Raw genomic sequence first — 25,237 nt, forward strand, 5'->3', positions numbered from 1 at the left:
AATTGAATTGAAATTGAATTGAAAATTGAAAACGCAGCCCTTGGATAACACGTGACCTCATCCGCTTATAACGAGGACTACGTCGTGCATGACAACAAATTCTAAAGGACGCAGAGAAAACTGATGCCCTTACTGCGCAGGTTCGGTGGGGGCCAAAAGATTCCAGGACGCATTTGTTTTCGACTGTGCTAACCGATTACATGCGCAATTCACCCCAAAAATTTTGGAGATACCTATCAGGTAGCAACCCGGCAATCGATGGTGTTTCTCTGAACGGTATCATGTGCCATGAACCCCCGTTAATTGCTGAAGCCTTCAATGACTTCTTTGTCTCTGTTTTTACCGCAAAATCAGACTCTCCTCTCGAGAATACTCCGTTGACGCCTTGTGATGACACTATTATTTCAAAAGGGGGGCATAATTGCTCTCTTGTTAAAGTTAGACACGAAGAAATCCTGTGGTCCTTATGAGGTTATAAATGAATTTCTAAAACGATATTGCGAATAGGTGTCATGTTTCCTCGAAAGGATATTTGTTGCCTAATTACAGAGCGCCAATCTTCCCAGTGATTGGTTGTCCGCTAGAGTTGTAAAATTCACGTTCAAAATTGCCGACTTATTTCCATTACGAGTGCTGTAAGTAAAATACTTGACATATAATATCTAAGCAACTAGTAGACCACATAGAGGAGAATAATCGTTTTTATGCTAAACAACGTGGCTTTCGTCGGCGCTTATCAACAGTCACTCAGCTATTTGAAACGGTCCATTGCATCACCAAGGCCATTAACTATAAAGAACAAATTGACATGATATCTCTGAAGCATTTGATAGAGTCTCGTACGAAAACTTATTGAAAAGCTTTACACATTTGGCAATGATGTACCTATTATCAACTGGATTGAACCATACCTCAATTACAGAAAACAATTCGTTGAAATAGCCGATGAACGTTCTTTTACATTGCCTGTGGCATCGGGGGTTCCTTATATCTCGGTACTGGGACCTATTTTGTTTTTACTGTATGTGAATGACATTGTAAATCACATTGGTCCTAGTGTTGAAGTGAGATTATTTACCGACGACTGTCTGCTGTTTTTTCATGTCAAAAGTGTCAGTGATCAAAGTCTGCTGAATGAATCTCTGAGTATAATATTTGATTCGTGCTCCAGGTGGGATATGAAGATCAACTTTGATAAGTCCACTTGCATAACATTTTCAAGTAAAAAATCTCCATTTAAATTTAATTACAGTGCCGATGGCAAGGAAATCAAGCACACGCAAAAATTTGCATACCTCGGCGTGACAATCGCGGATAGTCTCAATTGGAAGGAACACATCGATAAAATTCGCGGAACAGCCCAACGCATACTCGGCTTTTTGAAAAGAATGCTGTCGGCTGCTAGCCCCAACGTGAAACGTAAAGCTTACAAGACGATCATACGCCCAGCTCTGGAATACGCTAGTATAATTTGTGATCCTCACCAACAATATCAAATCAATAAACTGGAACGTGTCGAAAAATAAGCAGCAAGATTCATTTTCTCCTCTTATCGACGAACGCAATGTGCAACAGCCCCTGATTGCAAGAGCAGGACTACAAACACTTAATGTCAGGAGAAAAATTGCCCGCTTAAAATTCTTTTATCAACTCTCAGGCAGTAAATTCAATCTGGACTCTTCGTTCAACCCGCTCCCACGTGGAAGAAATTCTCGTCGCACCAATCAGTGTCATGTCTTTTAGGGGCGAAGCTCCTTAAAGCGGCACCCGTTCGTCCCTCGTAGTCGTAGTGCGTAACCAGTCGTAACGCTAGTACCAGATCTTGACCTCCAAGGTGGTGCCGGTGGGAGATTTTTCGTGTGCGTTGTTGAACAATAAAAAATTCGCAGCGTGCGCGTTAACTAAAAGCCGAATTCTTCTGTCTCTCATTCCCGATTAGCAGCCATTGGCAATGTTACAGTAGGAAACGTTAGTAGAAGTAGAAGTGTAAGTGTTAGCTAAAAGCCGACTTCTTCTGTCTCTCATTCCCATTAGCAGCCATTGTTTACCTCCAAGGTAGTGCCTGGTGAGATTTCTCCTGTGCGTGATTAAACAATAAAAATTTTGTTCAAAACGCCGTTGATTGATGAAATAAACCAACGAAAGACGCCAGATGTTTTCTAAAAGCAAAACGAAAGAACGCCAGATGTTTCTAAAGCAAAACGAAAAGACGCCAGCTGCTTAACGAAAGACGCCAGATGTTTTCTAAAGCAATGGTTTTTAAACAATGAAAATTCATAGCGTACATGTAAAATTAAAGTCAGCTGCAAGTCGTCATAACTCTCATCGAACCTTTAGTATAAACGCGCCCGATCTCACGTCGGTGATGATGTACTGGGCAGAATTCACGGAAGATTCACGGTTTACCGATGAACCTCCGCAGCTTCGCCCACTCATCATCATTCACTCCGTGGATATGCTGTGATTTTTTTGCCCTATAACTCGGGCGTTGATGTGTATAAATATTGATTTCTTGTTCGTACAATAACTAAATGGAATAGTCTTAGTCCAGAAGTTTTCAGTGGCGTCGAAAGCTGCGCTTCTTATGAAAGAAATCTGGAGTTGTACTTTTCATGAGTAATTACATGGTTATTTATTTCCTCTCCTGTGGAGTATTGCATTTCACAGTGACAGACTTCACTGTATTAACGCGATAGCGTTAAAGAGCTCGTATCGCAGAAATTTCGCCGTCGGCCTCGGTGTCGGCGCCGTGGGTTGTGAGCGAAAAATCACCATCTTGTCCGTGACCGAAAAATCGAAAAAGCTGCACATAAAATAATAAAAGTGTTGGGTCGGAGTGAGAATCGAACCCAGGCCGTCCGCGTGGCAAGCAGGTGTTCTACCACACAGCCATGCCTCTGCTTGGAGCTGCACTGAAAGTAACTTTGATGGTTCCCAAAAATACGCGTCCTCTTTACAGGTGTCACAGTACGAGATGTAATATCGCAGTAATATTGCGTGGTACAAGCGTACATTGCCATCGGGCGTCACACCATGTCAATATCATAACGACTTGGTAGTTTAAAGACAGCCACCCTTTACAAAAGGCGCACACATTACTGCGCGTATTTCCTTAAAGGGGCCCTGCAACACCTTTCTTAGTTATATTGGAATAGTATCATTATTGACGTATGACGCTACATGCTTATCTCAAACAATGACGTCATTGACGGTTTGGTAAACGAAGCAGTGGGAACTCTACGAACGGGAATCGCCGGGTTCCCGTGCTACGCAGTTCCTCAGGTTTCACAGTAGTTGTAGCTGCATTTAGCGCAGGATTTAGAACTACACGCATCGTTACGCACGTTTTTCGTATCTCCGATAGTACTTCATTTGTTACGTGTTCCAGCATGCCACCCATCAAGGGCAGCGTTTGCTTTGATTACACGACTTGCACTCACACCAGGAGCTTCAACTAAAATCTGCTGTAAGAAAAGCCACAGACCCGAAGAAAGGCCATGGACATTACTGTTATCCAAGTTAGTTCGCATTAGAATTGGCGATAATACGAGCATGAACAACCCATTTTTATTTGAGATGTGACCGAGGCGAGAGGTCTATATAATGAATACCTACAAGCGTATTTTTGTAGAGAGGCAACATGGTTGACGGACCTCATGCGCCAGGGTTTCAAGAAGACTCGTCTGCTTAGTCACTTATCCAGCACACGCAGATGGTAAAGACACAATATACGCGTAGGTGGAGAATGTAGCAGCCTCCTCAGATCCCTTGCCACGGAAACCGTTTTCATTGACCGAAACATCTAGGTTAAAGCCTTAGGGAAGAGGGCGAAAGGAGCGACAGACGATAGCAAGGAAGACCTTCCCTCCTAGAATGCCGGAAGCGTCGAGGTGAAAAAAAGAAGGGCAATGCGGTTCAATATCGGCTGGCTTTACACGGCCACAAGACCTAGCGTCTTGTTTGCCATGAACATCAATATTTCAGGTTTTCTCAGAACGCGAAATAACACGAACGGTGCCTTCATAGGAAGGAAGCGTAGGTGTCTTGTTAGGGTAGCGTCGCGGAAAGCCGAGCATGGCTGTATTCATCGTGGAAAAGCTCAGCATCGCGCTGACTTCGCGGTTATTCCTAAAGGTTAGGCACAACAACATCAATACTAGAGGCAGCTACTTCACCCAGTGCAATCTGTCGACTAGGGCTCGGCAGAAATACTGTATTTACTCAAATCTAGGCCGCCCTCGATTGTAAGCCGACCTCCCAAATTCGCAAGGCCAGAAAAAAAAAAGAGATTTAATCATTGTACTCGAATCTAAGCCGACCTCCTCCCTCTCCACTTTCGCACATAATTTTTTTCGAAAAAAACATCGGCTTAGATTCGAGTAAATACGGTACGTCACAATTGCATCATGATAAGATACGAGGTACTCCGGCAACAAATATTCCAGATATATATACAGATACTACTGCAATTATCGGTTTGTATGCGATACTTTCTATATGCATTCTATTGTGCTTCGACACCTTCACAAATTTCTTATTAACAGCGAAGCTATTTAGGAAGAAAAGCAAAAATATAGCAACTGCACAAGGCCCAGTGTTTCTTTGCAGCATTTTTTGAGAACGACGGGCTTGTGCGAACGCCTCTGACTTGTGGTGCAATCCCGCACGACCTAGTGAATGCACTGCATCTCTTCTCTCTCTTCCCTCCTCTCTATTTCTCGTTTTTCTATCACCCTTCCCCGATCCCCCAGTGTAGGGTAGCCAACCGGAAGTGTTTCTGGTTAACCTCCCTGCCTTCTCCTTTTTCTGTTTCCTTCCTTCCTTCAAAACTGCATGCATGTTTGCTGCCTAAACAAGCTCTCTCATCAGAAAGCATCATAACAATGCATGAGAGACCTCTTGTATAAGACGTGCTTCTATGTTTCATTTTCTTATTCCAGGGATCAAAAATTTACCATGAAGTTCTTGTAAGTACCTCAGAAATCATGCTTTAATATTTGCACTTTGGGCGCCCGGCTTGTCGTCAGTTCGTAGATCTCATGTGGCGTCATCACGCTCAAAATCAAGTGGCGAATACAGGCCGAAAACAAAGCTCGCGATGCTAAAACCGGGCTAAAATAAACGAACAAGGCCTAAAATATTATAATTAACAGAAATAGCTATGAAGTAATTACAATATTTAAACTTAAAATAACAGAGAGCTGAGCTTGTTCGTAAGTATTCATGTTAAAGAGACAGGGTGTGCAAACACGGACACAACAGAGAAGTCAAGACACCACAAACACCGACTAAGAACTGAAAAGGCGCACAACGGCGGAAAAGAAAGAAGGCACGAAAACTTATCTGCGCATACCTAAGCAATAGGCGAACCTGTCAATACGGCACGCGTGGCGGTCTACGTGAGAGATAACTATTCAGATACTTGATTTCTTCTTTTTGCAGGTTAATCGATGGTTGGCTCACGCATGCGCTACCACTATTATCGATGTGCCAGGCCTCAACCATTAAACGCGTTCCTTCATTCCTGTGCCGGTACAAAACCGCGCATTCATCGAATATGGGCGTGCACTTGCACTCTCGACAATGTAAAAGTAGATTAGATGGTAAGCGTTCGGTTAACGATCTGTTAGGTTCCATTAATCTCTGGTTAACACAGCGACCCGTTTGCCTTACGTAGAAGCGGCCGCTGCTTAACAGAATCTTATACACCACACACGTACATCAATCAGTAAACTTGTTGGCATGTTTCACAAAACAAATATCAGTGCGCTTCTTGTCTATCACCCGCTCATTCTTTCTCTGTACTGCGGCACAAATCTTACCTAGCTTATTGGCAGCCGTAAAAACAACATTAACGCCGTATATACCCCGTACTTTCTTTAGCCTATGAGATATGCAATGAATATAAGGAATACCGGCGACACGCTTTTTCCTATTGCTTTCTGGAACCATGCTCGGACTTAACAAAATGAATTTCGTTAAGCGTTCAGCGACAGTGGCCACTGCCACGCGAGGATAACCTACACCTGAAAAACGCGTAACCTGTGCGTTAAAGCTGGCACTCATTTTGTGTTCACATGATTTAGTGAGAGAAGACTTAAAGGGGGGGGGGGAGACATGACACGGCTGTGCCGTTTTTTACAATCTTAGAATATTTCGACGAGAAGTTTAACTGCGGTTCACCAGATCTAGGAGAATATTGGGAATTTTTAGGTGCCTCCGTCGTAGCCAAGGATAACCCGCTGTAGATGTTTTTGTGTCTCGCCTGTGGTTTGGGCTGGATCGATCAAGGCACGAAAGCGACGCCAAGTGCTCCGGCTGAGCATTTGTCTAGCGGCCGTGTTGCATCGGTCCACCCTATTCGAGTGGGCCAGCTGGGCCGCGTACACTGCCGCTCGTTGAATGAGCTCGGCAATGCGAATTTTGAACTTCCGATTTTGTTTTTGGCGACGCCATCTGCGGACGAGGCTGTGCCGCACCTCCCAGAGGTGCAGGCGGGACTTGGGGGTTCCTCCCCGGAGCCTTCAGGGTGCGACTGAAGTAGGCTGCGAAAGTTACAATTTAAGCTTGGGACAATACATGCTCAGTATTGTGCATTTTGTTTCTTAAGCGGATGGAGATGTGACAGTCACACAGGAATATTCAGTATTGATTTCCAAATCAACCTGGTTGGCTGTATAATTTTTGTGCACGAATAGAGAGGAATAGGGGTCCTACTGGAACGTGACATAATTTGTAAGGCTGGGGCCGCGCCCTGGCTCCTGGAGGGCCACCACTGCGGGAAGTGAAGTGAATTTTGAGAGGAAAAGCCGGAGGTGAGCTTGCTTGGCGCGGGAACGGAATTCCCGGCAATTCCATTGAGTCATATGTATGGGGGTGGCTGAATTGTTAGAGGGAGAGCGCCTCATTTGAGGGCTGCCCGCCATGGTATTTGAAGTGAAAGAGCGGTTGTAGGGACGCAACTTCGGAGTGAGCGCTGCCGGGGAGGGAGGCATCCTCAGTTCCGGAGAGCGAGCAGCTGAAGTCGTCTTCTACTTCAGTTTCAATGGCATGGCGCGACGTTTTGGTATAACGACGAGACACGTCTTTGATGAGACCGCTGGTTCGTCGGACGCTACGCGATGATTGTGTAGTGTGCTGTGCGATGATCGTGGGAATAGTTTCGGTGATTTGGGCGATAGCGGAAGCGGAAGCGATTGCCGCGGGAAACGCCACCCAACTCCGCGATCCTTCACGCTTGGTACCAGTAGTGCGCAGGTGCTTTAGGTTTTTTTATTCTATTTATGTCTCAGCTGCACGCATCTTTTTCTAACCGCCGTCATTTTTGCGATGTAACTCACATGCCTTCGTATAAAACACCTTCGTATTAAGGAGTTGTGCTGTCCTGCGAAGTAAATCAAACGATTAAGCTATTCGTTACACTGCATGTATATTTGCCGAGAGCACATTATGTCGTGGTTTCTTCAGTTCTATAGCACGTGTTGTGCTTACTACAAGCAAAGCGCAGGAAACTTTTCATAAACCATTACTTCATATAAAAAGAGTACAAATCGAAGTCTTACAACTTATACTCAGGATCAGCAGAATTGAAGTAAGTGTTTCTCTTTGTTCTGTCCCTTTAGCTACGTTCGCGTTCTTGACATGTCTTGCTTGCTAGGCAGCATGACACAATCATAAACCTAATAGAGTGGAAATGGTTGTTAAGTGCATCGAATGCCAACATCAAGAAACTGCAAAAGTAATTATGTCGTCTACATATGTTCTTTAAGCATTCTTGGGGAGTGGACGAATGATATACCGTGCCTGGTTTGTTTATTCGCTATAACTCGTCACCGACGTATGATTAATTTACCTCAACCTTGATGTGCTTCATGTCATTGTAAGCACAATAATATATTTTGCAGTGCTATTTACAAAAATACTGAAGATTATTTACATTTGTCATTCATTGCTAATAATTAATGACGTAAATAAATTATTGCTTTACATTAGCTATCTGATAAAGGACGAAACTGCACACAGCATTTCTTTACAGCAACTTAACGCTGCGAATAACTCCTGCACAGACGGGGAAGGAGCAAGGATATATTACCGTGAAAGCAGTTCAGCAAAAGTCCGATTCATTATCGGGTAAGCTTTTAAAGAAATACTCTGCGGGTATTTATCTTGACAAAGCCTGTGCTATCCGGTAATGCAGTCATCGTTAAAGTGGTCTCTGCATAAACAGTGTACCTTTGCAGTAGCGAGACATTGCTATTCATTATATGCGTTTTCACGAAACGTATTTAATTTTTCCTGCCTCTGAACACAACTTACATAACAACGTGCTTTCTATAACTATGATGTGACAGTAATATTTCTTGAACTTGGAAGTGCTAAATATATAACGCAAGATGGATATCAACAAAGTTCCGTACGGTTGAGAGTTTGAACGTTCCCTTAATCATGCGTCTTGGCGTCAGTACGACTTACGCTATTATTAAGAGCCTCGATGATCCGCCTCCAACGGAAGACTTTTCAGATCAACCTCCTAGCACGATTTTACCAGGAAATTGCGTTTTTATGCGAAAAAAGTTCCACGAGAGACAAGGAAGGCGAGAGACACGAGCAGTAAATATGACATGCACAAAGCTATCGGATATCCATGACATGCGCAAAGCGTTCGTACAAACTTCCACTAAAAGTGAAGACCAAAACGAGAGCCAGCTAGGACGACAGAACGAACTCTCGTTGCCGTAAGCATAAAAATAACAGCAATAGTAATCATATTCATGTCCACTGAAGGATGGAGACCTCTCGCAGGGATCTTAAATTCGCTCTCTGTTGCGCGAGTTGATTTCACGCCTGCAAATTTCATAATTTTATCTTCTTACCAAATTTAAACTCTTCGATGTTCATTCCGTTCTTCAAACTTACCACCTCTTATTTATTCGCGTTACGTGACTTGCTGAGGTCCCTTTTTGGTGTCCTAATGTAATTTAGGGTATTGCCTACCCTTGTTATCCCTCAAGAGAAAGGTGTAAAACAGGTCCATCTTACCTGTGCTAACCTACGGAGCATCAACCTGGATTCTTAAAAAGAGGGTTCAACTTAAATTGAAGACGACGCGGCGAGCCATGAAAAGGAAAGTGGTAGGGGTAACCTCAAGGGTCAGAAAAGGTCAGGAAACAAATGGGTGTAAGGGCATCTTAGTCGAAATCAAGAAAAAGAAATGAACAAGGGAGGGCGTTTAACGCATAGGCATAACCGATTCTCATGAAGAGTAACAGACTGGATTCCAAGAGAAGGCCAGTGCGCGAAGGGGAGGCAGAAAGTTAGGTCGGCAGATGAGATCAAGAAGTTTGCGGGGACAACGTGGCTGCAGGAAGCACAGGATTGGGTTGATTGGCGAAGCATGAGGGATACCTTTTCCCTGCTGTGGGCGCAGTAAGGCTGGTGATGATGGTGATACTCTCGTTTATTCTCTGAACCACTCTGCCGCCCATGATATTATTGCAATTATATGGACACTCTCGGCTGGTTTTTGCCGTCGCCGTCATGTCCCGTATATATATATATATATATGCCGTCGTCCGCTCTACCTCCTGGAGCTTCGCTCAGGTCGCCGTTTGCGCCAGCTGTGCAGCAATATGTCACAGCACGAGCAGGTCGCTGCTGCTACCGTCCCCACTCTGGCACCGCAAGCCACGCCTTCACACGTCGTAAACAGCCCCCAGCGCGAACCTCATCTCTTCGCTGGGCTGCGCGGAGAAGACGTGGAGGACTGGCTGGACGATTTCGAGCGTGTCAGTTCTGCTAATCGCTGGGACGACACGTACAACCTAACTCACGTCTCCTTCTACCTTACCGGTGTGGCGAAGACGTGGTTCTTCAACCACCTGATTGACATCCCCGACTGGGCTACCTTCAAAGAACAGCTGCGCCAAGTCTTTGGCACACCGGCCGCTCGGTCGGCTCTCGCCAAGAAAACACTCGAGGCTCGGAAACAACATCTCGGCGAGTCGTACACGTCCTACATCGAGGATGTTCCTGCGCTCTGCCGACGTGTCAATCCATCAATGTCAGAGTCGGACAGGGTACGCCACATTCTCAAGGGCATTACAACTGTCGCATTCAATGCTCTTGCCATCAAGAATCCGGCTACCGTTGCTGAAGTTGTCACAACGTGTCAGCGCCTCGAAGAACTCGAGTCTGTTCGCCTCCCACCGGACAGTGACGAAACACGTTCTACAACGGACGCAGACCTACGAGGCATGATAAGGGCACTGATACGTGACGAATTGCGATCCATGGGATTCTCAGTGCCTACGCTGTGTCCCAGTCAGCCTTCCGGCACGGCCTTGCGTGATGTCATCAGGGAGGAGCTAGCGTCCTTGACTCACTCGGCGCACATTCAACCCGCTGCTCCTCGCCTCCTACCAACATTCGCGCAAGTTGCTGCCACACCTCTAGGGAACGCCAACTCGACGTTGCAGCCATCAACATACGCGTCGGTTGCTGCCGCGCCCCCTGCGAGCTTCCCGTCACCGCCGGCTGAGCCCTCCTCTGCCCATCTGACTGCGCTATCACCCGGTGCCCCAAACCCTGCCTACTACCCGCCTTGGCGATCATCTCGCCCTACGTGCTACTATTGCGGCTATCGCGGCCACATCTCACGCTTTTGCCGCAAGCGCCAGCAAGATGAGCGTCGAGGATACGACATGTGCGAGCGTGACTTCCCCGGAGGAACCTTTTACCAAGGCCGCCGTTATTCGTCACCTCCGCGTCGGTCACCATCTCCGTCCGCATCGAGTGAAGTGCGCAATAGTTATCGGCCAACCAGACGCCGTTCACCTTCGCCCTTCCGTCGCTCCTCGTCTCCGCTTCGGCCTGCCTCCCTCACCTCTGACCACCGTCCGGAAAACTAAGCGATGCAGTTTTTGGAGGAAAAACTGCATTCACACACAGGACTCAAATTCCTCCAGCACGCCCTTGCAATATGATTTCTGTAATAGTTGAAGGAGTGCACGTCGATGCCTTGGTGGACACTGGTGCTACGTTTTCTGTTCTTCGTGCTGATTTGTGTGCCCGTCTCAGGAAAGTGATGACGCCTTACGATGGACCTACACTGGTTGCAGCCCAGGGGAACACAATTCGCCCTTCCGCTCTGTGTACTGCCCGCGTGCTAATCGATGACATTCTTCACCACATAGAGTTCGCTGTGCTGTACCCGTGCTCTCACCAACTCATTTTAGGATGGGATTTTCTGTCGTCTGCTTCCGCGGCTATTTGTTGTGGCCAACGTGTCGTCCACCTTACCGGCACAGACTACTCGCTCGGCGACGACATCTACAAGCCACTTCGCCTCGTCACTGCTACAGATACCGAGCTGCCACCACGTGAACAGCGAATCGTAACGGTCGTGTCCAACGACGTCGACTCTGGTGACGTATTGGTCACCCCGTCACCCCGCTGCCTTAGTAAAGGCATAGCTCTTGCATCGGGTGTCGTTCGCTTCCACAATGGTTCAGCTCTCGTCGCCGCCACGAACGCAACATCGGAAAAGATTTTACTTCCGCGGGGCACCACGGTAGCCTGCGTTGCCGATCCGGAGCCTGTATGCGTCGTGCCCCTTACGCCTGTCTGCTCCAAAGGCCACTCTACTGCTGATCGTACTTCTTCCTCCGCCCTTACAGCAGTCATCAGCAGTGACTTGACAGATTCGCAGAAGCAGCAGCTGGTGGCTTTGTTGAACAAGCACGCAACCTCTTTCGATGCCTATTCGTCCACCTTGGGCCGAACTACCGCTGCAGCACATCGCATTCAGACCGACGGAACGTCGATTGTGCACCGCCGCCCGTACCGCGTGTCTCTAGCCGAGCGAAAAATCATCGAAGAAAACGTAGCCGACATGCTGCAACGGGACATAATCCGCCCCTCAGCCAGCCCTTGGTCGTCTCCCGTTGTTCTGGTGCGGAAAAAGGATGGTTCCGTACGCTTTTGCGTAGATTACCGGGCGCTCAATAAGATCACTAGGAAGGACGTATACCCTATGCCACGGATTGACGACGCTCTTGATTCCTTACAAGGTGCGGAATATTTTTCGAGCCTCGACTTGCGTTCCGGCTACTGGCAAATCCCCATGCACGAAGATGACAAAGAAAAAACAGCGTTTGCCACTCCGGACGGCCTATATGAGTTCAACGTGATGCCTTTCGGGCTATGCAACGCCCCCGCGACGTTTGAGCGTATGATTGACACCGTGCTGCGTGGCCTGAAATGGAAGACTTGCCTGTGCTACCTAGATGACATTGTTGTCTTTTCATCAACGTTTTCTCAACACCTGCAACGCTTGGATGAAGTTCTGACGTGCCTTGCGGGCGCTGGTCTTCAAATTAACACCAAGAAATGCCATTTCGCCAGCAAGTCCATTAAAGTCCTCGGCCATGTCGTGAGCAAGGACGGAATACGCCCTGACCCCGACAAAACCGCTGCGGTGCTTCGCTTTCCTCGCCCTGAGAAGCCTAAAGACTTGCGAAGTTTCCTTGGCCTCGCGTCTTACTTTCGTCGATTTATACGAAACTTTGCCTCCATAGCTGCACCACTACACAAGCTACTTGTCTCCGGTACGCCCTTTGAGTGGTCTCAGGAATGTGAATCGGCTTTTGACATGTTGAAGGATGCCCTCACGACCGAGCCTGTTCTTTCCCATTTTGACGAAGCCGCTCCGACTCTCCTGCACACAGACGCTAGCGGCCGCGGTTTAGGCGCCGTGCTTCTGCAGCGCGACAACTCTTCGCGAGAGCGAGTCGTTGCATACGCCAGCCGCGTACTCTCTGCAGCCGAAAGGAACTACACGATCACCGAGCAGGAATGTCTGGCCGTCATCTGGTCGGTGCAGAAGTTTCGTCCCTATCTGCACGGCCGTCATTTTACTATTGTTACTGACCACCACGCGTTATGCTGGCTTTCCACACTCAAGAACTTATCGGGACGCCTCGGTCGCTGGATTCTGCGTCTTCAGGAGTATGAGTTCGATATCATCTACAAGTGTGGCAAAAAACATCAAGACGCCGACGCTCTTTCTCGCTGCCCGCTACCTACGGCCCCGCTCGGCGCTTCCGCAACCGCTTCGCCCACTTTTACATCGGTCCCCTCCCTGGCCTCTATAGACCACCTGCCTCCGGACAATGACCAAGAATTTGCCTCTCGCCAGCTAGCTGACCCGTACTGTCGACGGATCATGGGCCATCTCTCTGGCACTTCCTGTCCACTTAACGCGCGGCTACGTCGCCAACTCTCGCAATTTAAGCTCGACAACTCCGTGCTGTACCGCCGAATTTACCATCCTGACGGTCAGCGCTGGGTGGCCGTTCTACCTCGCTCTCTCCGCTCTCACGTCCTCACAGCCTTCCACGATGATCCGACTGCAGGTCATCTCGGTTTTCATAAAACCTACGACCGCCTTAGAAGTCGTTTTTATTGGCCTGGCATTACTACTAGCGTAGCCAGGTACGTCGGGTCTTGCACTATCTGTCAAAGTCGAAAACTCCCAACATCTGGTCCTGCCGGTAAACTGCAGCCTCTTCCGTGTCCCGCGACACCATTTGAAGTTGTAGGTGTCGATCTTTTCGGCCCCCTTCCAGTCACTGCCGCCGGCAAACGATGGATCGTGACAGCTGTGGACCATTTGACCCGCTACGCTGAGACATCTTCTGTGGCTACTGGTTCTGCTTCTGAAGTTGCCGACTTCGTTCTCCAAGCCATTATACTGCGCCATGGGGCTCCACGTGTTGTGATCAGTGACCGTGGAAAGGCATTCCTCTCTCAACTATTGAACGAACTTCTCCGATCCTCCGGCACCACTCACAAGACCGCTTCCAGCTACCATCCTCAGACTAACGGCCTGACCGAGCGATTTCATCGCACACTTGCGGATATGATCTCCGCCTATATTCAACCAGACCACAAAAACTGGGACGCGATTTTACCATTCGTCACTTTCGCCTATAACACAGCCATTCAGCGGACAACCGGCTATTCACCGTTTTACCTGGTTTACGGACGTTCCCCTACTTCCCTTCTGGACGTTTCTTTCTTTACCTCCAACGTAAATCCGTCGCCATCCTCTGCCGAGGAATACGTTTCACGACTCGCCCAGTGCCGCCAGCGTGCTCGCCTGAATACCGAAGCCAGACAGCAAGACAGGAAAATTGTTTATGACGAAGCGCATCGTGCTGTCTCTTTCCGACCCGGTGACGAGGTCCTGCTCTTGACGCCTCTTCGCACACCTGGTTTGTGTGAGAAGTTTCAGCCACGGTTTATCGGGCCGTACACAGTTCTGGAACAGACTTCAGCTGTGAATTATCGCGTGACGCCACTTGTAACCCCAGCAGACCGCCGTTACCGTACTACCGAGATTGTCCATGTCTCCCGCATCAAGCCCTTCATACGACGTTCCTCCTCTCCTTGACCTGCAGCGGCCAGGCTGGCCGCTTTCAATATATATATATATATATATATATATATATATATATACATATATATATATAATATATATATATATATATATATATATATATATATATATATATATATATATATATATATATATATATTGTCACAACGAGCGTGTTATAAAGCGCGCGCGCGGCCGCTTTCAAGCAGCTGCGAGACAGAACGGCGCGAGCCGCGCGCCCAACAAGCGCGAAAGACGAAAAAAACAAACATCAAAAGACGCCGGCGCGCCGCATCCTCCTCACCCACTGGAGCCAGAAGCAGACAACACGATCAACGCCCGGTAAAGCCTGGATGTTTCTAGAAGGATGGGGGGACGCAGCACCGAGCGATGCCGCCGCGATTCGAACCTACGAGAAAGCTCTCGCCCTTTCTCTAGCCTCAGCTGTACTGCACGCCGAAGAACTCTCCCGACGCTTCTAGAAACCAGGGGAGAAGGGATGAAAGCGTGCGACGACGACCAGACAGGGGTCGAGAGGTCAGTCGAGACAGTCAGTGATGGAGGAGTGAAGAAGTGACGGAGACAGCCGAGACAGGAGTGAGTCAGTCGGCCCGGATATGGTGAAGTAAGCTGAGTGTGGCTCCGTTAGCCTAAGAAGACGTGTTTATGATGATGTGCGGTCAGTCGATCGTCGATCTGGAAGAATCCGATGACGACACCGTGTGAGCCGTGACAAGTCACGACGACGGTTGAGCTACGACGATCAACGCTGGAGCTGGCGTGAGTGTTTCCTTGAAGAGAAGCATTCGATTACCGTCCAAGTATTGTGGACTGGATACGCCATTGTTTATTCTGGACTTCAACTGTCCTTGAATAGTTGTAATGCATGCGATTACATTTGTAGCGTGTGATCTGTTTGTTTAGCTCCCGTTGTGTAAACACCATCTGAGTTATAGTGTGAAGTTGTAACTGGCACCAGCCGAGTGTGCATGTGTTTGTGTTATTTGTATTGCCTTAACTGAGAATATATTTCGTTTTCGTTTGTGTTATCGACTCTCGGCTCTGACTCGGTCTTTGGACCACAACCGGCGTTCGCTGGCGCACCAAAGGACCAACTCTAAATTGTCCGCGCTTTCGTGGTGCGTTTTCGGAGGGCCGTGACGCCAACCCTTAGAATCCGCCCGGCGATTGCCATCCCCATTAACGGGAGAAGTGACATATATATATATATATATATATATATATATATATATATATATATATATATATATATATATATATATATATATATATATATATATATATATTGTGTAAAAGTATATAAATATATATATATATATATATATATATATATATAGGGTAAGGCGGGGCAAAGTGAGACGCGGGGCAAAATGCGACATTTTGACTTTGCCGCCCTCTACAGCTAATACAAAAAGTACTTTTTCTTTGATTCTCTATTTCAGCGATAGGTGCCGGTAGTTTTCGACATTTATTGTGTAAAAGTTGATGATTGCTCACAGCGTTCGCGCGGGAAAAATTGCGCGGCTGATGTCAGTGTGTTCGTGACCTGCCAAAAAGGGGCGAAATTCTGCTCGGCCAAATTTTCAGATGCGTGCATGAAGCTACTCCGGCGTCAGTACAACAACGTAAGTATTTATATTGTTATTCTATACTACTAGCTACATTCCAGCAAAAGTTTAGTTCATTTGTTGCCGTGAACCAAAGGGCAAATTTTTCAAAATTCGGGCATGTGAGAGGGGCAAAACGCGACAAAAAGGCATTGAATTGCCTTAGAGAGTGTCTTATTAAGTGAACCATTTATTTACGCTGATTATAAATAATATATTTTCTTTAGGATGGTACGGACGTAGAAGAGAATATCATCTAGAGTTTCCTGGGAGGAAAACGACATGAAAAATGCACTGAATGCTTTTCAGGAGTTTCGGAGCAACACAACTTCGGGTTCTGTTTGGATTCAATGCGTGGAGTGCAAATACTGGGCTCATGAAGACTGCGTGGAGGCTCACGGAGTGAATTTGAAGTGCTTCTACTGCAAGAACTCAAAACATAAAATTTTTTCACACTGTCTCGTTTTGGCTCACGCAGCATCTCGTTTTGCCCCGCAGGTTGGGGCAAAATGAGATATCTGGGGCAATTTTTGTTTCTTTTTAAATAAACTTTTGAACAGCTGCAACATCGCCATATTTATGTAGCACATACATTGTACCCAAAAGGAAGTTCCTGCATTGATGTTTTATGGTAACGAGTGAAATAAAATAAAATATTCGCTATTTCCAAATTTTTTTTCGCATTTTGCCCCGCCCTACCTTATATTTATATATATATATATATATATATATATATATATATATATATACAGAAGCCAGAAAGAAACAGAATGGAGAAGAATTTTTTTCCGAAGCGCGTGAGGGCATTCGAACCTGCGACCACTCGCTCCGCAATGCGCGGCGTTACAAGACTCGACCACGCAGCGTACGTTTTTCAGCATACTGGCGGCGAGCTGTTTATATATATCATTTACCGCTGACGGTACGCAGAGCGCAGAGGCGCTTCAGCGCGTTCTCTTTATCACCAGATGGATGGCGCGAAGGGTGCGCTTTAAAGATCGTCGCCCCGCTCGTTTCTCGACGGAGTTGCGGTGCGCGTGCGCCTCCTACCTGTGCCACCTGTACTTTGCCCTACAGGGCGTGGTCGCCTGTGCGCACGCCTTTACTCGTGAGGGGGGCAGTTTGTACGCATGCATTGTGCTCTCACCGCAAAGTTTGCGTTGAAGCTACACAGCGCACGAAGGTCACTTCGTTGGCTGCAGCAGTCACGTTTACTAATGGAGAGCTGCTAGCTAGGATTGGGCATAGTCGACACTATCAGCGTACTGCTCAAACAAAAAGAAGGAACAACAGCGACAGTTGTTATTTTCGCGTGGTCTCCTAATATTATCTTTGTCGTTAGTACACTTATCTTGAAAGCTACTTTAATTTGTTTGTAATCCAATCGCTCGAACACCGCTTCTGACCAGGCAGTGCGCGAAACTGCAGAGATTGCATGTCCTTGTCTGGCCCGTTTCTCGATCGCAGGTTTCCTGCTTTTGTTGTGGAGGAGCAGGTTGTAACACTGTATAAAATGGACAGGGCATTTGCAGACGTTTCAGGTGCTTCTTGACGACGTAATGCGTCCAAAACATCTTGCATCGCTGTTTAGAAGGTGAGACATAAAAATGAATCTCGTTGAAATAAGGCAGCAATGTGCTGCTTGCACCGTGGCAAAGTTGGCCACATTGTTTAAGCTTTAGTATTTATTTTTTTGTTGTAAATATTATCGGGGGTAGATGCAGTGAAATATTATATATCAATATAAAGTGATTGTGCGTTTCAATTGCATTACTTTACAAAACATATGTTAGGTTATAATATGCAAGAACATTTATGAAAACAAAATTTATTGAAAGTAACACAGGACATTTTTAACGTTGTTCCTAACATAAAAGAAAAAAACTAAAAATAATCTGAAATATATGAGATGTTTGCGCCGGAGTTTCTATATTACAGGAAAGTTTTAATGATTTAGCTCAAACAGCGCATCTGTCAACGTTTTTTTTTTCTGCTGAGTACAGTACAGTCCCAGCGTAGCAGAGTCACAGCGAATGCTGGAAGAGCGGCATTTCTAGAGCCCGTTATAAACTCTCGTGGGGATACTAATACAAGTACACTTGCAAGGTGCCCACTGCCCCATAAATTATAATTTTTGTGAAGTTGGGAAGCACCCACTACGCAATTATTCATAATTCTGCGTATATGCGAGGTACCCGCTATATATCTGTAAGGAATTATGTGCACTTTGTTGATGCGACGGCTGATGACGATGAAATATTGCGGCTGAGTCCTTTGTAATGGGTTGGAAGCTTTAAACGACCGACTAGTTACGTAATCCGCATTGTGTGAGGTCCGGTCGTTATTTCATTCTTTCATTACTATAAGTAACGTATGCTAACGTGCGAAAGAGATGGAGACACGGAAAGAACTTTATTGAGACCCTGGGGAAATGCATCATGGGGGCCTTATGGACGTCCTTGGCAACCAATAGAAGTGCACTTGCGAGGTACCCACTACGCTATAAATCATGACAATTATTGCGAAGTAGGGAAGCAGCCACTATGCCATTTTTCGCCATTCTGCAGAGAACCGTGGTACCCGCTAAACACCTGTAAGGCATTTTGTGCACTTTGTTGATGCGGTGCCTGAAAACGATGAAGAATTACGGCGGAGCCCTTTGTAATATCTTGGCAGCATTCAACAACCTACTAGTTGCGCAATTCGCATTGTGTGACGCCTGGTTACAGAATTCGCGTTTTGTGACGCCTCGTTTTATTTTATTTTTCTACGACGCTATATTACATATGCTAATGTGCTTCCTTCCCGACATGAAGCCTGTATGGGGTCTTTTCGCAGAGGAGTTTCAAGCACCGGCATGGCTCTGTGGTAGAACACTGGGCTGCCACGCAGGAGGCCCAGGTCCGAGCCTCGTTCCATTCCGAATATTTATTCTTATTTCGCGTGATAATGGTTACGGACACCGGCGGCGGCGGACAACAACGGCGCCAAAAACGGCTGCTGTTCTCTCATAACAGCTTTCGCTGCAAGAACTAGGTGAGGATTACAAGTTTAGGGGGTGTTGCTAAGCTGCTGCTTGTGCGAATAGGCAATTTTCGGATATTAGAGAGTTTTAGCTTGTAACGTATACTTCTTTACGTTACCGTGTTACCGGATACCGGATGGAATCTGCGCATGCGCGAACCTTTACGGAACGGAAACTACTCGCCGGATAGGCTTTACGTTTACGGCCCTATCTCGCAAATCCACCTTCGTTCGTGGCTACTCGCGATATCCGCTTCGTGGAGACTCCAGCCGCCGAGTCAAAATAAGCCGAAGTGCGAGCGCCACTTACGATCACCTTATTTCAGCCGGATTACGGAGGCTACGACGACCTAGAATACCGAATCCGCAAACGTGAGAGGCCTAAAGACGCTGACAGGCTGGATAGGTGGCGCCATCTAGCGGGGACAAGGTGTACCAGGCGAGCACAAAATTGTTATTGCAGAAACATCGGGCATTCTACTCCCAATGTAAATGTCTTGCAGCGGCATTATTACGAATGAGTTGCCTTTTTAATCATTTCCCCCCTCAAGAACACTAAGCGAAAACAAGCGTATCGGTGATTTTTGTGGCGAGAAGCGTCACAAGATGTCGACACCATCGCCCGGTAACCTGGTATTGCTACACCCCTTCGCTTATACCGGGATTCTGCGCACGCAAAAGCCTCTCTTATGATTTTGCCGCAGCGTAATTCAATATTATCTAAATGAAATGTAGTTTAAATGCTCTTATCATCACCATGCACGATAAATCACAAAAGTAGGTTTGTTAGATGTAAATTGTCCGTTGTATATTGTTTACCCCTATCTTGTGGAAAAGTATACATCGGGCAAACGGGTCGGTGTTTGAACACCAGGCTGTCAGAGCATAGGAGGGCCTGGGAAAAAAATGATCATTCCCACATAAAAGGACACTGTTCTCAATGTGGCTGCCTGCCACTGTTTGATGACACCTCCGTCGTTTTCCATCATGTAAACCAACTAACCAGGGAAATAGATGAAGCGTTTCACATTAACAAACGAAAAGACTGCTGCATTAGTCAACCATCAGTTTCATTAAGTCATCGGGAAGTCACCTTCCTGGAAGGGCCTTAAATTGTAGGAATGCTTCTGTTGCGCCCTCATTCTTGCTCCTATTTCCGTTTTAAGCGAGTGTTGATTTCTTGTTGAACGTCTTGCAATAACCCTAGATTGTGCATGGTTTTTTATAGTGTACAAGCTGCTCGTGTTACGTTAACTTTTGGTTTTTGTATCGCTTGAGTGTGCGCAGATAGTTTGGTCCTAGATAAGAATACATTGACTGTCGGTTTATCTTCACACGTGCATAACTTATCCTTTCACAGGAGTGTGCAAAATTCTGTCTTTAATCAGGTGATATTGAGGGTTGGTTCATTTCTGTGTCACTCGGGGGAGCTTGAGTGCATATATATTGAAGTATTTTTCCTGAAATAAATTCACTTGCGAGTGTAGCGAGTATCGTGTCCTTTCTGTTTCTTTTGTCCCCGTCGAAAGTGCGCTACCTAACCATATAGGCATAATGATCAGTCACCAACTAGCCCAGCTCTCAACCTTATTGAACTTCATTTACGTACGTACGCAAAGGTTTACGTTTGGGCAGCTAAAAAACTTTACTAAAACTCGAGTTCCGGTAAAACGGTTAACGTAATCCGGTAACGGTAACGTAAAGAAGTATACGTTACAAGCGAAAACTCCCTATTATAAAAAAAAGACGAGAGGGATAATAGATGATAGAAGTATTGGGCAGTATCGCTAAGCGCAGGTCACATGTATCAAACCCAAAAAGCATGTAAGAAAAATAGGCGTTCACTTTCATACGTGATACCTGCATGGCATAATTTTTTTTATTTGACAAGGCAATGGAAGGGACATTTACACACTGAAGCTCTACCCTAACCATTTAAGCCAATCGCATATCTTTTTCTAGTTTTAAAGTGAAAGCTTTACTGGCCTATTCGAGCGAGTTTCGCTGTGTATATCCGCTTGGCCTTGAAGCGAAGAAAGCGCGTCCGCCGCCGCCGCTGCTCCGACCGCTGCTAGGATGACAAACGCTGGCTCGCCAGCCGTGTCCACCTGGTTAACCACGTAATACCCCTGTCACACGGCCACCACCGAACTCCGTTTATCTCCGTCCCGCATTGAACTCCTTAATGGAGCTTAACCAGAGTGGAGTTGTGGCCGTGCTACACGGCTCGGTGCAAGCTGAGGCAAAAACCAGTCAAAAAGACGCCGGACAAGGGGAAGAAGTGACACACACAAGGACTGGACTAGCAACTGTGCGTCATGTACCAACTGACCCAGACTTCGACCTTATTCGGTGCAAGCTTTCGACGGTTGCCGCATGGGGAAGAAACGTCCAATTTTTTGCGTGTGTAGTCGCCTTTAAAGCAACAAAAACGTGTTTGTGTGTGTGTGTGTGGCATGTAATCAAATAAAATTAAATCGAGAAAATATGCGATGTTACTGCAAATAATGTGTTACGCAAGCATGGCGAAGTTGAAAGCGATGCTGGCCACACTGCGCTGTTGTTTTGGTGAGCGGACGGGAAGCCAGCACGGTGTGCATCGTTTGGCCCGTCTTCGTTGTGCTATAGTGCCTAGAATATAGTTGTGCGCTGTGAAATTGTGTGTGTTTGCCGCTATAGGCTGGTGCTCGGAATCACCATTGCTGTCACAGTTCATGTGCGTGCGCCTCACACGTGCAGAAACAAATATGGCGCGACGCTTCACAGCGGCGGCTTGGCGAGGCGTTGGTGGGGAGAGTACACGCGCTGATGTCCGAAAAAATACCACTAAAACTTACACTACTGGGCGTGAAATGCTACGCAAAAAAAGAGCATAGCTTTTAAAATTATAATTGAGCTCATTAGGACGATTTTGCTAGTGCGATATTCAGCGTAGCAGTAGCTGGCTCGGAACGAGAGTACTCCATCGAGCGGAAATTGTCATTACCGAACTCCCTCCACCAAAAGCTCCATTTAACTTCCTCAGCGAAATGGTGACCGTGTGACATGAACCCCATCTCCCTCGACGAAAAGACGAGGCAGTTAGGGACTATACACGCGCTATCCGCACACCCGCTCCGCACGTGGCGGGACACCTGCCGCCCGCAAACGGAGGAGGAAAAACCGGTACCCCGTGTGCGACGATTGGCGTCGTTCCGGTTTTTCCTCCTCCGCTTGCGGGCGGCAGGTGTCCCGCCAGGCGCGAAGCGGGTGTGCGGATAGCGCGTGTATAGTCCCTTAAACGGTCTGCCACGTCGGGTCAGCGGGTGAGTGCCTCCGTTCAGCCGTTGTGCCATGGTCGCGCGATGAATGGAGAGAGCGAGGACGCTGGTCCATCTGTGCCAAAGTTGTCTGCGTGGCCCCAGCGGCGAAAGCGGCAAGCCGCGTCGTACCATCCAGCGGTGTCGCTCGGCTTGCTAATGAGTTGAAGCAAAAACATGAGTACCAGCGCGCAAAGTGGCAGGCTGAAACGAGTGATGAACGCGAACTTCAGCGTGCTAAACGTCGGAAGAAGGATGCAAAGACGACAGCGACGAGCTTTAGGGGCGGCAAGGGACGCCTCGCGTTTGACTTCGTCGATGGCTCCGGAAACTGACGAAACGACGGTACTGAGTGCTCGCAGTACGGCACGTTCGACTAGCCATTACGTTCGGTTGGCAAACTGTGCTTCGGCTACGAGAGTAAACATGCATAACCAAGTGTAACAAGCTTTCGCTTGAATAAGCGGGCCTAACCGAGCTAAGCCGCCGCCAATTTCTTTTTTTTTTAGCAGCATGGTCCACTTTCTAAACTTTGGCTCATAACAACATATTATGCAGATGATCACACCGTCGTCCTGCAGTCCTCCACGGCCAATAAAGCTCGATTCATGGAGACCAATATTCATGCAGCGACTCGCTTGTTCCACATATATTTTGCATCATGACATCGGAAACGTCCTATATAGCAGAAGCGCGTTCATAGGGTTGTCCGGGGTTTTAAAACCTCGCCACCCCCCACCCCCATTTTAGTGTAAGAGTTTGCATACATATGAGTACAAGCAAGCATACAAACATACGCACACTAACTTAGATTGGAGTCGGATACTCCCTGCTTGAAAAATTCGGTGATGTTTAACTGTTGTAAACCTATTTATCACGACTGAAAGGTATGCTTTGCTTCGTTTTGCAAATACTATGTATACAGGCGGCGGCTGCCGTAGCTTCGATCTTGGCGCTCTTCCATGCTTGGTAAGCTTTTGCGCATTGTATGTTCTACGCGCTAGTAAAAGCGCGCGAGCGCTTAGGGCGAGGCTGCTGAAGCTAAGACAAAACGAGCCGGCCATGTCGAGGCCTGGCCGCGGTTGCTCCACAAGCAGACACGACAGGCCTCACTCGTGTTTCACCGGGCAAAGGAGCGTGAAGGTCACCGGTGGTAGTGCAGGGGGGCGGTAACGCTGCGTCGCTCGAGCAGCAACTGCGAACGTTGATCGTAAGGGCAGACATCAGTAGACGGCTCGGCAGACATCAGTAGACGGCTCGTGGAGGTGCTGTGCTCTCACCGCTTGTGCAGCGATTGGTGTAGTTCTAAATCCTGCGCTAAATGCAGCTGCACTACTGCGAAACTTTGGTATTGCGTAGCATGGGCACCCAGCGGTTGCTATTCGTAGAGTTACCACTGCTCCATTTAACGAAACGCCGATGATGTCAATGTTTGAAGTAAGCATGTACGGTTTCACCGGGACGAGTAGAATCTTGCGAGGGAAATTCGCAAACTCGGTATGCGACATGCCCGCTACATTTTGCTGCGCTTTATCGACTACCTGCTTGCTGCGGCAGTTGAGATACGTGTCGTGTGCAGCGAGTTCCGTCAGGTTGTTTTTCCTCTTTAGATGTAGCGACGAAGCGCCGGAGAAGCGCCGGTAGGAAGAGCAATCGTGCGCTTGGCGAGGCGGTGGCGCCTTCTCTCTTGCGGCCCGGTTGTGAGCCGCATGTTTCCGAAGCGTCTTTAGGAATTTTAAGCTAATAATTGCTATCACTTCTTAGTTATTTGTGTTAACTATCTTATTTTAGTCCTTGTTTATTTATTTTAACAGGGTTTAGAGCATTGCTAGAATTGTTTTATGCCTGTACTCAGCACTTGATTGTGATCGTGATGACGCCACATGAGGGGCACCGACGATAAGCCGGGCCCCTAAAGCCTTCTACAATAAGCCAAAAGAGGCTTGAGGAGGTGTAGGGTATGATCCTTTGAGGACGTAAGTGCGTTACCACAACCATTGCTCCGTTTGGAGAGCTTCGCCAAGGACAAAGAACTGTTAGTCGCCTAGCAGTTACTGTCTTGGAGAATGAAATGTTATCCCCCTTCCCGCCTGCCTTCGATGCTCCCCAAGGATGAATCGTTACTTCCACCAGTTGCTCCTGAAGGACTAACTGTTAGACTTTGCAGTTACTCCCTGAGGAGCAATTGCTCATGCTTTCAGTGATTCTCTAAGGCATGAACTGTTTATGTTTAGTCCACCATACCTGTAGTGACTCTTCTGCTTTATGCTGCAGCTCTTGGAAACCTCCTTCTGCGTATAGAGCACTCGTATCCAGTTCTTTTTGCGGACAGCAGATGTCTACTCATCGGATACTACGGTCGGTTTGGTGAGAACGATTTCTTATTTCTCTGTGCCAGAAGAGTCATGAGAAAAACAAACTCAGCAAATCTGTTCCGGAAAAAATTCCCGAAGATCCTACGCGTTGTGGGAAATGATCTCGTGCTAAGCCGTCAGCGAGTAGCTGTTCTTGCGCAATTTTGTGCCATGTCCTACGAGGTGTATCTACGTCGTTGTGTAGCTTGAATACTGTGCATATCATGCGCTTATCAGGCACGTTCACTATGGGGCTTCTAAAAGGTAGCCCATTCGCTGACGTAACGCTGGCACTCACGTTAGAACACAGACGTCACGTTTTTCGCAAAGAAGTGAAGGTAGACTTCCTTAGGGTATTCCTGCAGCGATGAGCAACGCTAGACTATAGCTTGTTGAGTCATAGGAGCAAATATGTAAGCGTTTTTGCGCAATAATAAATTCGTGAACTATAGTAAAAGCCCGTTAATTCGACACCGGCTGATTCGGAAAATCGCA

Source organism: Rhipicephalus sanguineus, chromosome 11, assembly GCF_013339695.2.
Source record: "Rhipicephalus sanguineus isolate Rsan-2018 chromosome 11, BIME_Rsan_1.4, whole genome shotgun sequence".
In the NCBI taxonomy this organism is placed as follows: domain Eukaryota; kingdom Metazoa; phylum Arthropoda; class Arachnida; order Ixodida; family Ixodidae; genus Rhipicephalus; species Rhipicephalus sanguineus.